Source organism: Neodiprion pinetum, chromosome 6 (genome assembly GCF_021155775.2).
Source record: "Neodiprion pinetum isolate iyNeoPine1 chromosome 6, iyNeoPine1.2, whole genome shotgun sequence".
NCBI lineage: Eukaryota > Metazoa > Arthropoda > Insecta > Hymenoptera > Diprionidae > Neodiprion > Neodiprion pinetum.
In genome coordinates, this window is record NC_060237.1 from 5,668,670 (window position 1) to 5,681,580 (window position 12,911).

Genomic DNA, 12,911 nt, shown 5'->3' on the forward strand with positions numbered 1-12,911 from the left:
ATTGCGATTGAGCATTAAGAAATGCTTCGGGCATCAGTGGTTCGGTGCGCCGGTGCGTTAGGCCGTATTAGCATTAGGAGGCATCATCTCGAGTGTAAACACGGCATGGAGCCAAGCCGGATTTGGTCACAGTCTCGCGCCGCGGGGTCCCTGCGACGAACGAAACGCTCCCCGAATCACTCCGTATGAAACTAATGAACGACTCCTGCCACGGGCCAGCCGTATACAGATGGTACTCACCTATTGGTACCCATCAGCGTTATACACGGCATGCCTACCTACGTGGAAACACGGCATGTTCACAATCGGCGGTGGAAGCGAACCCGCCTCCCGATTCACGAGCTTTCACGGCACGCCGCGCCATATTTACACTCAAATTACACGCGATACTTGCCGCCAAGAAATCACGAATAAAACGGTTGGCAACCTTTCGCCGTGTACGTACATACGTACGTCAAGTTCAGGTTGTTTGACGTGGAACACCGATCCACGTTCATTAATCGGGCAATTTTTACTTTCCATGGACAGAGACGAATATTGCCCCACCGGATGTTCTTGGAGCTTTCGGTAGCCACGCTGCAGAGTGATCCGAGTACGCGATAATTCGGTCGTAAGAAACGATGCGTTAAAATGCAGGATCCATTTCGCACTAAAACGAGACATCTGGGTGTAGCGCACGCCTGATCTCCGCACCTTCGTGGATCATCTTGGATCACCGAAGGATCTATTCGGACGGTGAGCCACGGGAGCTGCGATCCTTTTATCCAATCGTGGTTACTCGCCCGAGCGACGTTAAATCCCCGGAAAGCCAACATTCCGGGGTTTCACGGGTTCGGGGTGTTAAGTCTGGCTGGGCCAGCGTCAGCGTAGCCAAGGAGAAACGGCTGCTCACGCATAGTCATGCAGGTAAGAAATTAGTTGCCCGTGAGTAAACCGCATTGGTTAATCAGGCGTGGAGGTAGGATCCTCGATTTGTAGTTATAACCCTATTCCTGGCCTGTATCCGCGTCCATTTATTTCCCACAACTTTTTCACTTCGTAGTTTCAAAATTGGCTGATGCTGGATCAGGGACGATCCACGTTTTCGGAAAGCCAATAACGGCGGAGACCGTGAAAAATGAAAGGCGGCATGCAATCTCTTCCGAGCAGCGAAGAGAGCGCGGCTTATCAGTCAAAGGTGGACCCCGGCCTCGGCTTTCACATCGTGAGAGGACGCGAAGAGTGCGGAGGCGAGTTCTCCTTTGCCGTAGAAGAGGGAGAGATAAAAAGGAAAAGAGAGAGAGAGAGAGAGGGAGAGTGACGCAACTCGCCCTCTCTTCCTCGGCAAAGCTTCGCCGGACCCACTCAGCCGTGGGCTGCTTCAAGGTGGACGCTTTCACCCCTGTTTGCGCCTGCAGCCCGACGACCAGGCGTCCTGGCACGGGGGTGGAAGGCGAGGGGACGCTTGTTCGATTCCAAGTCCCTCTTTGCAGCTACCTGATACGCCTGATCTAGCGTAAGAGAGCGAAAACGATGCATACCATCCTAATTACCGCTAACCACCCATCGAGCCATGGAGATCCGGTGCTTCGCATCGACGCCGCGACCTCTTCTCTTGAACCGGAGCATAAATTGGTTTCTCATTGTACTCCGCAACGGAGCGTTAAATCGTTATCGCAATCTCAGTTTTTCGACAAAAAAAAAAAAAAAAAAAACTTACCATAATTTCTCGCGATATTTGTTTCATGGACAATTTTTGTTTGCGAAAGTAAAAAACAGAGACGTACTTCACGAGACATGCCGGATTATCTGATGGATTAAGAAAGATCTCGGCAAGAAAATCTTTTCACTTGGCTCTGTCAAATTTGGAGCGAAGAAGTAAACAAATTTAGGAATGAGATCCAGAGTCTAATTGAGAAAATCGTACAACCCCGATGTACCGACGCACAAAGAGCGATTCTCGCCCCCAAGGGACCCTTATATAGGCAAAAACCCTGGTCTGCCACCAATAACGATTCCGTTACGCTAATACCTACGGCTGCACACTCGCGCAAGACTGTCCCTTTCGCCTTTTTCCCTGCCACCCCCCTCTCATTTTGTTAGCCTGCACGTGGCAGCGGAGTAAGCAATTGCGAGGATTAGGGCACACGTGCGCTCAAATGTGTGCCTAATTGCTGCGTCTTCGCGGTGAAGCGGTGCCTAACCTGTATGTCCACACCGTATTTAACCGCGCGAATTACCCGAGGGTCGATGCGTTTTCTCTGATCTTTTTTCGTCACCGTGGCTGTTGCGCAAAGAAACGGTGCCGTTGAAAAGTAGGATACGATACGTGGACGGAAGGTTCGAGGTTTGGGATTGTAATTTCTATTTCTCGTAGTTACTCTTTTGGAAGAAACGAAACTAAATTCAGGCTTGTAAAGAAGGGGAAAACATCGCAGCGATCTAGTTTCATTATTTTCGGTTCGGGATTCGCTGAGAGGCTAATTTGAGACTAACAGCGTTGTATCGAAACGAGTGACATCTGACATCGATATTGTAGGTCAGCCGATGCAAATATCCGCTTAAATGTCGAAAGCGGGGTAACGGAATACATTTTACGCAACGTGCCAACGACAATATTTGGCACTTTGTAGAGCCTTTGAATTTTCAAGTGGGTGTTCAATTTCTGGCCCGTGTCACAACCGTGGGTTTGGAAAGGCAGCGACGACGCGACCCCGTCACCGTATCTCCATATCGCGCATAAAATTACTCCTTTCCCGGAATTCGTTCGCTTCCTTGACTCTGTATTTTCCCCCACCTCTCTTTTGCGGTAAATTAAAAGTAACAAGTAATTACCCAACATCATCCGCAGCTCTGTATGTGTACGTGCATCTGTTTCACATACATATTCGAACGTCATTTCCATCCCATTTCAAGAATGATCTAATTTTTCACCAGCTGGTTTTCATCCAAGCTGAAAAACCCGCATGTATAGTTCTACCCATGATTCCGCACGCGGTACTCGGATCAAACCACAAGTTTCAAATAACATCATCAATAATTCCTCAGTTCGCCGATGTTTAACCGATCTGCAATACCGCTCGATAATGAATTCTTCGCCAACGACACTACAAGATATAACGTAACAACGCGTCGAAAATCAGTACAACCATGAACAATGATCGCACAGAGTATCTCCAATGATTCGTCATTGATTAGCAATAAGGTTTATGTCGAAAATAGACGATGTACACGAGGAGGTCGCAGGATGTGCGAGAGCAGCGTAGCCAATCGTCGACGGGGTTTCGCGTCGGAGGCGAGGGGCGGAGGGGGTGTGGGGGAGGGGGGCAACCACCCGTTTAGTGATATTTCACGGGGTTCGCCCGCAGAGGGTGGTGTTCGTTCTGCCAAGTATTACCGGAGGCAGTCTTGCAGAGTAGAGATAAGGGCTGCCTTCCCCAACTCCTCGCGGGTTCTCAGGACTTAAGACGCTCCGGGAGACCCGGGTGGTGGAGGTTGTCGCGGGGTGGTTTGGGGTTCGTTCAACGGTCCTGCGACCGAACGCTAACTCCGTATAATATACCCTCTCCTTTACCCTTTCCTGTTCGGCTCGGCCAATCTCGGCCATCCGAATATCTCTCGCAGACCGCGTCTTCGGAATGTCATAAGCAGATCGGCGCATTTTTGTACATATAAACTTTTAGCTTGACGCGGAGAGAAATGAATATACCGAAAGAAATTTCGTATTCGTATAGTGTTTCAGTTGGTCAATTGCATTCTGAATTTGTGTGACATTTCTTTACGCAATTTTGAGAACGCGGTGGCGTTGTAGTTTATAAAAATTGACCGGTGTGGACTGATGTACAGAAAAATCGTTGCGGTCAATTCGGAAATTCGATATCAGATATCGTCAGATTAATGCGAGACTCGACTCTGTTACGCAGAAGTCCCCGAGGCTGTTTTTTTTTACACCGCGCCTTCGTCTAGTTTTCTCAATGTTTATCTGCACAGCCTAGCAAGTTCTTTTTTTCCTTCTTTACGGAGAAATGCGAAAACTAAAAGATCAAAAAAATAAATTTTCGCTTAAAATGGGCTTGTATTCCGTATACTTGGATTAGGAAGAATTTGTAAAAGGGTTTGCGGAGACGTCACGAGACGAGAGTTGAATAAACGGGACACTGTCAAGAGCATGTCAGCCGATTGTCCGACGACTCGGTTAATTCACGCGTGTCTCTTTCCGTCCGTTTTCGCTTTCGGCGTTGGACGATGTACAGGCGAAGGGACACGAATTAGGGATGCTCAACGTTTTGCGTAGGTATTACACGCGGGCACATTCACCGAGAAAATTCGGCACACCTCGCACCGCGTTTCCCAGCAGATCGTTACACGCCCGACTAATAAGAAGCTCCGTCGGCACACGGTTGTTTTGACAAGAAACGGCGGGGCATCTTTCACGGTCCGGAACTTTCCGCCCGCGCTTCGCCGAAAACTCGAGGGGGACGAAAGAAAAGACGGAACGATATCTCGATGAGGAAGAAAGAGACAAGGCGATGGCGCAAAATTATGTCTAAATATAGAAGGCGCGGAGGGCTGCCTGCCGCTGAACGGAGCGGCGCCGTAACGAAATGCCGGAGAGAGAGCTTCATTATACGCGACGCCCGCACGCTTCGTTTGCCTCCGGAAGTCGAGCCCCTGCCGCCCCCTCGGGGGGGAGGAATTAATACAATCACGGTCGCTTCCACTCCCGGTCGCTCTGCACGCTTCCCTGGCTCGCGAGGTGCCGGTTCGGGGTCTGAACACCCCCGCCCTCCGCCCCTGTCCTCAAAAGTACAACCGAACCCCTATACGTTGGTATACGTGTGTAGGTGTACGCTGCCAAAGCCGAAGGAACGACACTCTTAACTTTCGGGCATTGCCCCGAGCGCCGATCAAATTGAACAGAAAAACGTGATCTGATTCGTTTTCACGGGTTTCGGGGTTTTTTCTTTTTTTTTTTTTTTCCCCTTCTCAGCATCCCTCGTGAAATGAAAATTTCTGCAATCCAGATGCGCACACATGTTTCTTTCCAAATTATCGATTCGTTCGAAATTTATCAGAGAAAATTTACTGCACTGTATACGAGAAAGTTTCACGAGAGAACATCAGATTTGTAGGATAAAATACGATAATTACTTCCTTTCAAAATTTTCCTTTTTATAATATGTGGCATTTGCATCGACATTTTTTCAGTTTCAAAGTCGAGCTGCATACGGTGACATATATGTGTGGACAGTTTCGTACCGGTATTTTCTTTACGTCTTTACGTTTCTTATTATTTTGGTATTTTATTTCTCATCCGCTCGACTCGCCCTTTTCCTTTTTAATAAAGAATAAACGATGGGAAAAAGAAGGAGGGAGGGCAGAGGTGGCAGCGGTGAAGAAAAGCATCGAAGTGTGGCAAATGAAAACGCGCGGCGGTGGCGGAGGATCTGGTCGCGCGGGTCCGCGTTGTAAAATGGAACGCGACCCGGATAAACGCGCGGACCGATAATATGAAATATAGCTATCTTTGATTATTTTCCCCTCCTTTCATTCTCGAGTTTCTTCTTCGTCCTCCTCTCTCGTTGCCACAATAGCCACACCGGGACGCCTGCGACCGACGATCAGATAACTTTATACGTCACATAGGTATAGATATAAGTGATCGAGGAAGTATACCTATAACATAAGTGCGTGATAAATTTCACCCTTGTAAGACACAACCGATCTTCGATTCTATCTAGTTTAATTGACTTTGTAGTTGAAAAAAAAAAAAACGGGGGAAACGGAATTTCTAACTCACAGACAGCCGTTTCATTTTTCTGTATCCAAAACTCTGAATTCTTCACAACTATACATATAGGTTTCGTTCCTTTATGACTAAATTTCCCATGTATAGGTTGCATGATACTTTATTATAATCGATCGTTTTCCGCACTGATGATGCGTGAGCGAACGCGAATCCGTACATACTTTGTACCAACACCGCTGCGAGTAGGTTCGAAGGTAGGTGTAGGTGATACGTGGGGGAGGGGGGGGGGGGGGGGGGATATCGTAGTGGATGCCGGTACACCGCCGATAAGACACCCCCGTAAAATAAACGACGTACCGTGAGTGTTTCGAAGTTTCCGAGGGGCACACAGAGCCGCGGTGCAGTGATGGGACGTCGAATGTGGACCATTTGTCTCGTTTATCGTCGAACGCCGCGCAGCTCACCCGCCTTTTTACCTCGCGGTTAAACCGCGCAGCGGATACGCAAACGGTGCACAAATATAGGGATGCGGTGCTTGATCAGCCTGATCTCGTGCCCCGTGCTAATACCGCTGCAACCATGACACAGCTGCTTCGTTTCTTCGGCTTTTTTATTACCAATTTTTTCGGCAACCCTTCATTTTTCGTTTCGTTGACGATGTTGGTCGGCGAAATCCGGCTCGAGGGTCTCCGTATGCTTACGTAATACAGCTTTGATAACAAAAAGAAATGGACAAGAAGAAAAAGAACAAGGAGAAATGGTGGGGAGTTTGAAATGGGACTAAGCTTGTATTACATACATAAATTCAACAAATAATCCTTAGGAAGAAAACAATTGACAGGAAAAAAAGAGTCTTTGGCGGTTACGCAGAAAGTGAGAAATGTTAACGATTCGCGTTTTAACTCGGTTCCCTTTAATAAGTATAATTACCCAATTCTAAGTTCCGGGAAGAAGTTGGGGTAGTAAATTTTCAAAAACCCATTTCGAGTATTATCGCAGTTACGGAGTTTCGAAAATGACTATCTATACATCTACCCTCCGCGGCCCTCTCCCTCGCTCATTTTTTACCTCTCACGCTCTCTCTCTCTTCTCTCTCTCTCTCTCTCTCTCTCTCTCTCTCTCTCTCTCTCTCTCTCTCTCTCTCTCGATCTCTGGCAAAATTTTGTGCGAGGAAAACTTAAGGCCGCACGCGAGAAAAGACGAGAAGAGAAGCGAAGAGAAGAGAAGAAAAGAGAAGAGAAGAGAAGAGAAGAGAAGAGGAGAGAAGAGAAGAGAAGACTAGAGGCTAGGAGAGGAGAGCCGGGGCAGGGTGAAGCCCCCCTTTAAACCTGATTGGATGCAGAGTTATCTCGCGTTGCGTTACTTCCGGATGATTGGTCGCTGTGGTCGTCATGACTACCTCACCACCCACCCACGCCACTCACTCACTCACTCGCTCGCTCACTTTCCGGCTCTCTCCCTCCCAGGACCCTCTCGCATGCCTGCATGCCACGATAACGCGAGCTGTGTGTTCCACCTCACCCTGTTTCCGTCTCCGTCTCGCTTTTCTAGATATACCGTATACCCGCCGCGCTTCCAGCATCCACCGCCCTGCTGAGAGAGAGAGATAGAGAGAGAAAGAGAATGAGTCTCCCCGTCCTCGCTTATGCCTCTATACAGCAAAATTCCAGCATGAAATAATTTTCAACACATTTTCCACTGTTCGGTCCCTTTGACGCCGTTTTCCTACTCGTCGGCATGGGCGTACGCATCGCGTACAAGGTATGTGGGTATGTTGTACGTGCGGCATGGCCGACAGATTCTTGTAAACTTTAATCGCGGAATTCACTTTTCACTTTTACTTTTTTCTCTGCGGTGTATACCACGTACCATACACCTATGTCCAGTGACAATTTTGGCGTCGGTCTTCTTACGACACGTCCCCGCCCGTGCGTGTCGCCACTTCGGTGCACACCGCGCGGAAAGGCCGCAGGACTTTGGTGTGTAGGTAAAAGGTGCAAAAATTGGAGAGGAAAAAATAAGGGGCAAAAAACGACTCCTCCGCACGTCGATATATTCGATAGGAAAAATATTTCACGGTGTAGGTACGTACGTACCTATACGAAGGCACGCCCTCCACCCGCGCCTTTGAATACGTGCGTCGCGGTATCGCCTATGACTATATACCTACTCCGATCTACGTCCGCGGCGAGAAGCCGTGTTACGAGGGCTCTGGAGCCGAGATAAGCCCTGACAAAACGTGATAAATACACGCCATATTTTATATCGCTATTGTATGTACGTAAAAAATCGACACCCCCCTCCAACCCTCGCCTCGCTCAATCGCTGCATCGCTCGTACAGATATTACGTACACCTCCGCATAACCCGAAACTATTCAAGTTGCACGGCGATTGCAGCCTGGGATGTATGTGATATACCTATGTCGAGGATGACGAAAGAACAGGATTGTCGGTGCTTTCTTCAATTATTCTCAAGATTTGCTGGAGAAACGGAGAAAATATCAATTTGAATCGACGTGTCTTTCTTAAAAGATTTATTAATCGTAGTTGAGAGTCTTATTGTTAAATAATTAAAACACAAATTTCGTAAGTGATAATTGGCCATTCTCCGACGTATATGTATATTGTTTTATTTTTTTTTTTTATGGAATATTAAGTATACTGCCATTGCCAGCACTTTTTATTACAGGTACCGAAGACCGTGCACAATTGTTGAATTTCGCAAAACACTTTCAAATTTTAGTCAAAGTAATGCTAAATAGAGAACTTATGCCCTCTGATTTTCAACTGGCAAATTATATCGGCAATCGAATGTTTGTCAAACGACGCGTGGTCGATGAAGTCACGAAGGGAAGAGAATAACGCTGGTAGATATGCTAATCGTTTGCGTGTAACGGGGAGAACGCTGTAATGGCGGGCAAACCGGAGGGCTGTGTTAAGTGTCGTTGGTGTAACCAAGGATATAGATATAAAGTAATATGCACGGTGCGTTACGTCGGTTGAGCGCCTTGAATCGAGCGTGAAAAATGAGTAGCTGCGTTGCATTTATGCTGGAACTATAAATCTGACAACGAACGACAAAAGTTTGGGCCCTATGCAGGGTGGGGGAGGGCGTGACCGTGTCCAACCCTGTTCCAGGCCGTTTCGCCAAAGCGATGAAGACGTCGCTACGCCGGCCATTCGTCGCGGCCCGATGACAACCGTTTCGGGGTATTTCGAACCGTTCGCTAAGTCACGAGTGCGAGGGCGAAACTGTCTGTTTGTTCAAAAACAAGCGCGTGCTCCCTCGAAGGGTTGAAACAAATTCGGGGTCCGCTCGCACTCCGCAGACCCAATCAACAACTCACCGACACTTATATATGGGTCTGCGCGTGTAAACCATTCGCCACCGCAGCCATGCACACCTATGAAAGGACGCGTGCCAATTACACGTTCTCTTGCTGCGGATCAGGAGTAGGTGGTATAAGTGGGTGTAGGTACGTGTGTTCTTTGGAAGGGTCTACAAACGCTGACTCATGGGTCACAGCTGACCATCGATCACCTGGTGATCATGCCGATCACTCGCTCCTATAATAACCCACCCCGAACTCAAACGAACCACGAAAAATTCCACGTCAACAGCTTCTGCGCTTTTCCTGATCGCTACGGATCAGTCACCTACGATCCTTCTTTGGTTCCGTTTGACGGCGAAGTTGTACAGATTCGTGCGGAAGAAGAATTAGTTCGACTTATCCGATGGTCGATCCTACCGTTCCAGTTTCAAATACGCATGATGAAGTATTCCGACTGCGATTGATTTGGGTGAAGTGGAATGTCGAATCTCGACGGTTTCTCGAGTATTCCATTTTATACAATCTTCGCTCGATCGCTTAAAACTTATCTCTAAAGTGGAAACTTTCACCATTGGATATCGGAAACCTCCGTAGGTTGTTTCAGACATGACAAACCTCGTTCCAACGGCAATTGATCCGATTTATAAAGTTAAAGAGAGCATTTGGTGAAAGCTACCTTGACCCGATGAATCGATGTCGATTGCGCTAGCGAATACCGCGATCGTCTCAACGGTTCCGAATAGTTGTCACCACCCAAGTGTAGCGTAACTCTAGCCGAGTATTCGACGTCCCGGAAAGCGAATGGAAGGATGTGTAGGTGTACGACGGGTAAAAATGTAACTTGGTACACAGTGTCCTAGGCTCGCCCCGAGCACCTGTCCGTCGCTCGTGGTATACTTTTTCAAATTCTCACACATATACCGAACGGCGAACTAGAGAGAGTTCGTGATACGGATACGAGTCAGACGGCAGTCAGTGTAACATGTAAGCATATACCTGACCCACGGTACTCCGTGTGTGGAACCTGTCCGCTTGTACAAGGCGTGTAATAAACCAGTCAAGGATAGAATGACCGCTTATTCGCAGGACATCGGAGCGTCGTTTTACCCAGTCCATGACAGCTGACGTACAGCTGGGAAATGGACCACCCTGAAGTCCCGGAGTGTCTTCGAGACGCGCTTAGTTCGGCGCAGCGTCATGGGAATTGATTGGGAATCCGGGTGCCAGGAGTTTTCGAGAAAAAAAAAAATTCATCGTTATCTTGAAACTCTGCACATGTGGCGTACGCGGCTGTTGGTCATGTACTTTTTCCACAGTAAGTACAGGCCACGAGAGATTATACTCGCGAAGGATAAGTACAAGGAATTTCGTCCAAGGGAAGTACGAGTCGAGTATTTGAATGAATCGCGGATCCTTTCGCGGTGAGATTATATTCCTAATCCTAAATTGAGAGTTTCACAACAATGACAATAAGAAAAAAAATCATTCCTCTTCCATCGCACGAAAAAAGCCGGATAACATTTCAATGGAAGAGTCGGTTGAGCCTCGAGTGTAAATACCAACGCAAGGGTCTCTCTCTCACTCTCTCTTGGTTTTCACCCCCGCACGTAAGACGGGGAAATCCCTGTATCCCTTCGCAATGGGATCGTATGGGGGTAGAAAAAAAAAAAAGAAAGAAAAAATGGAGTGGCCGTGCACGTGAGATCCCAAGGATTATAAACTCGTCCGGAGGATGAGTGCACGGTGCAGGTTAGGACGGATCGAGGTCCTTGCGGTCGTGTGACTGCATCCCGCGGTCTTGCTCGTGGTCTTGATCGTGAGGCGTAAGCCGCAGCGTTATTATAGACACGTTCGACCGCTGTGCCTTTGAAGCTCTTTCAGCCGTGACAGCGGAGGGACAGCAACGGCGGGGAATCCGTCAAGCGAGAATGCGAGCGAGCGAGCGAGTGGACGGATGGATGGATGGATGCGAGTCTTTGAATGCGTACGATCCACCTCCGCACAAAATCGCGTTACTGAATTGGGTCCTTACACTTTCCTGCCCCTCGACTCCCTTCTGCCAGTGGTTTTTCCCCGTGTGAACGGATTAAGTATCCTACCAACCAGCATCCGATTCACATTCGTTATACAGCTTCGCGGTATCTCTTCTCCAGATGAACACTCCCTGGGTGAACGGAGGAAAACTCGTGACAAGAATCGATGACTGAGGTGTCGAGCCACAGGTGAGGCGACACTTCAAAGCACTCGATGATATGCGTCGATGCGCTCAGTCCACGCAACCGCGTATAATACAGCCGCAACAATCCTGCCAATAAACAACGATCACAACCACGATGACAATCGGATCGGCTCATTTCTCTCCCGGAATAAAACCTAGATCTCAAGTGCTGGACTCTTCGCGCTTGTCCCCGTAGCTCGTTTCCCTGTGATTCTACGATCGAGGATTTTTACGGATCCAGCAAGCCGGCGTCCGTGTAACGAAATTTGTACAACGGTCGGTTCATTGACGAAGCGACTGATCACCGGAGCGGATCACACAGGGTGCCATTAATCACGCGTTTGACCCCCGAAGCAGGAATTTAGCGTGCCAGAGATGCATCGTCGCCTGGCACTGCGAGTTCTTTAGCGGCACATATGGCGAATATCCGATCACCAAAGAGGCGAGCTTGCATATTTTCATCGGACGATTAGTGGGCCACACTTGACCCGCCTGACCCCGATGTTCCTGTCGAAGCATCCCCTGCGCGAAAGGTCGCAAGGCTTTGTGCATTGGACGCGTGGACTGCGACTCGACTGTTCGGTGCGTAGAACTAGCTTTATTACACTTTTCCACCCCCGGTCGAGGCTGAAAGGACACGCGGAACTTGTGAAAGGAAAGGGACGCCGGTGAACATGCAAAATTTCAATGGGATGCAACCAATGCTCGAATGTCCATGTGCGTGGTTTTGATTCTCTGTGTTCTCTCTTACAATTCCGTTTCCATTTGTTTCTTTTTGTTTTTATGCTTTTTCTCCCTCACCAATGGCTGCAACGCACACAATCTCAGCATTTGCAGATTATTCGCGAACGAGAAACTCCGCTCGGCCAGCTCGCGTGTAAATCCGTTTAATTACGGATAAATTAATTGCCGAATCCGTAGATAGACGTCAACGCGGCTCGGCGTCCGCTAACGGCCATCGCCGGACTTCTATGGCAGCACTCTTGCCCGCCCCATAAACACCATCAGAGTCACTCGTATCTAATGGCACGAAATTTTCAACGCCTACACCGCGATAGTGTATAGCTGATGCTGGACGCGGTAATAATTTACGACCTTATACTACATGGCGCGTCAGCGCTTCCTACGTCAGCACGCCTTCCACCCCCGCCCTCCTCGCACCCCTCTGTTAACTAGTAGTATGCATCAACGCTGCCTACCGACGACGCCTGTAGATATATATATATATATATATACATATATATATATATATACATCCTACGTTATACGACAATCTACGAACAGGGCAGCATTTTCACTGGTTGAGAGGTAAATTATAAAGATTTGTTACAGTCACGTTGCTGGTATTATTTGCGGAGAAATTGCAGAGATTTTTTTTTTTCCCCCCGGAATTACGATCAAGATCAGCAGATTTTTGGCCGCAACGGAAAGATCCAGAGATCACTGACTCTTAAGATCGTAGCCGATCGTCTCGTATAACGCCCTGTACATTACTTACAACAAATTTTGATTACAATTTTTTTTTGCAGATTTATCGATTGGTGAAGCAGAATCCCCACCCCCGTTAAAAAGGTCCGAGTCGATGAGATCCGGTGACTTTAGCATTAATCTTCTGCCTAAGTTGTAACGATC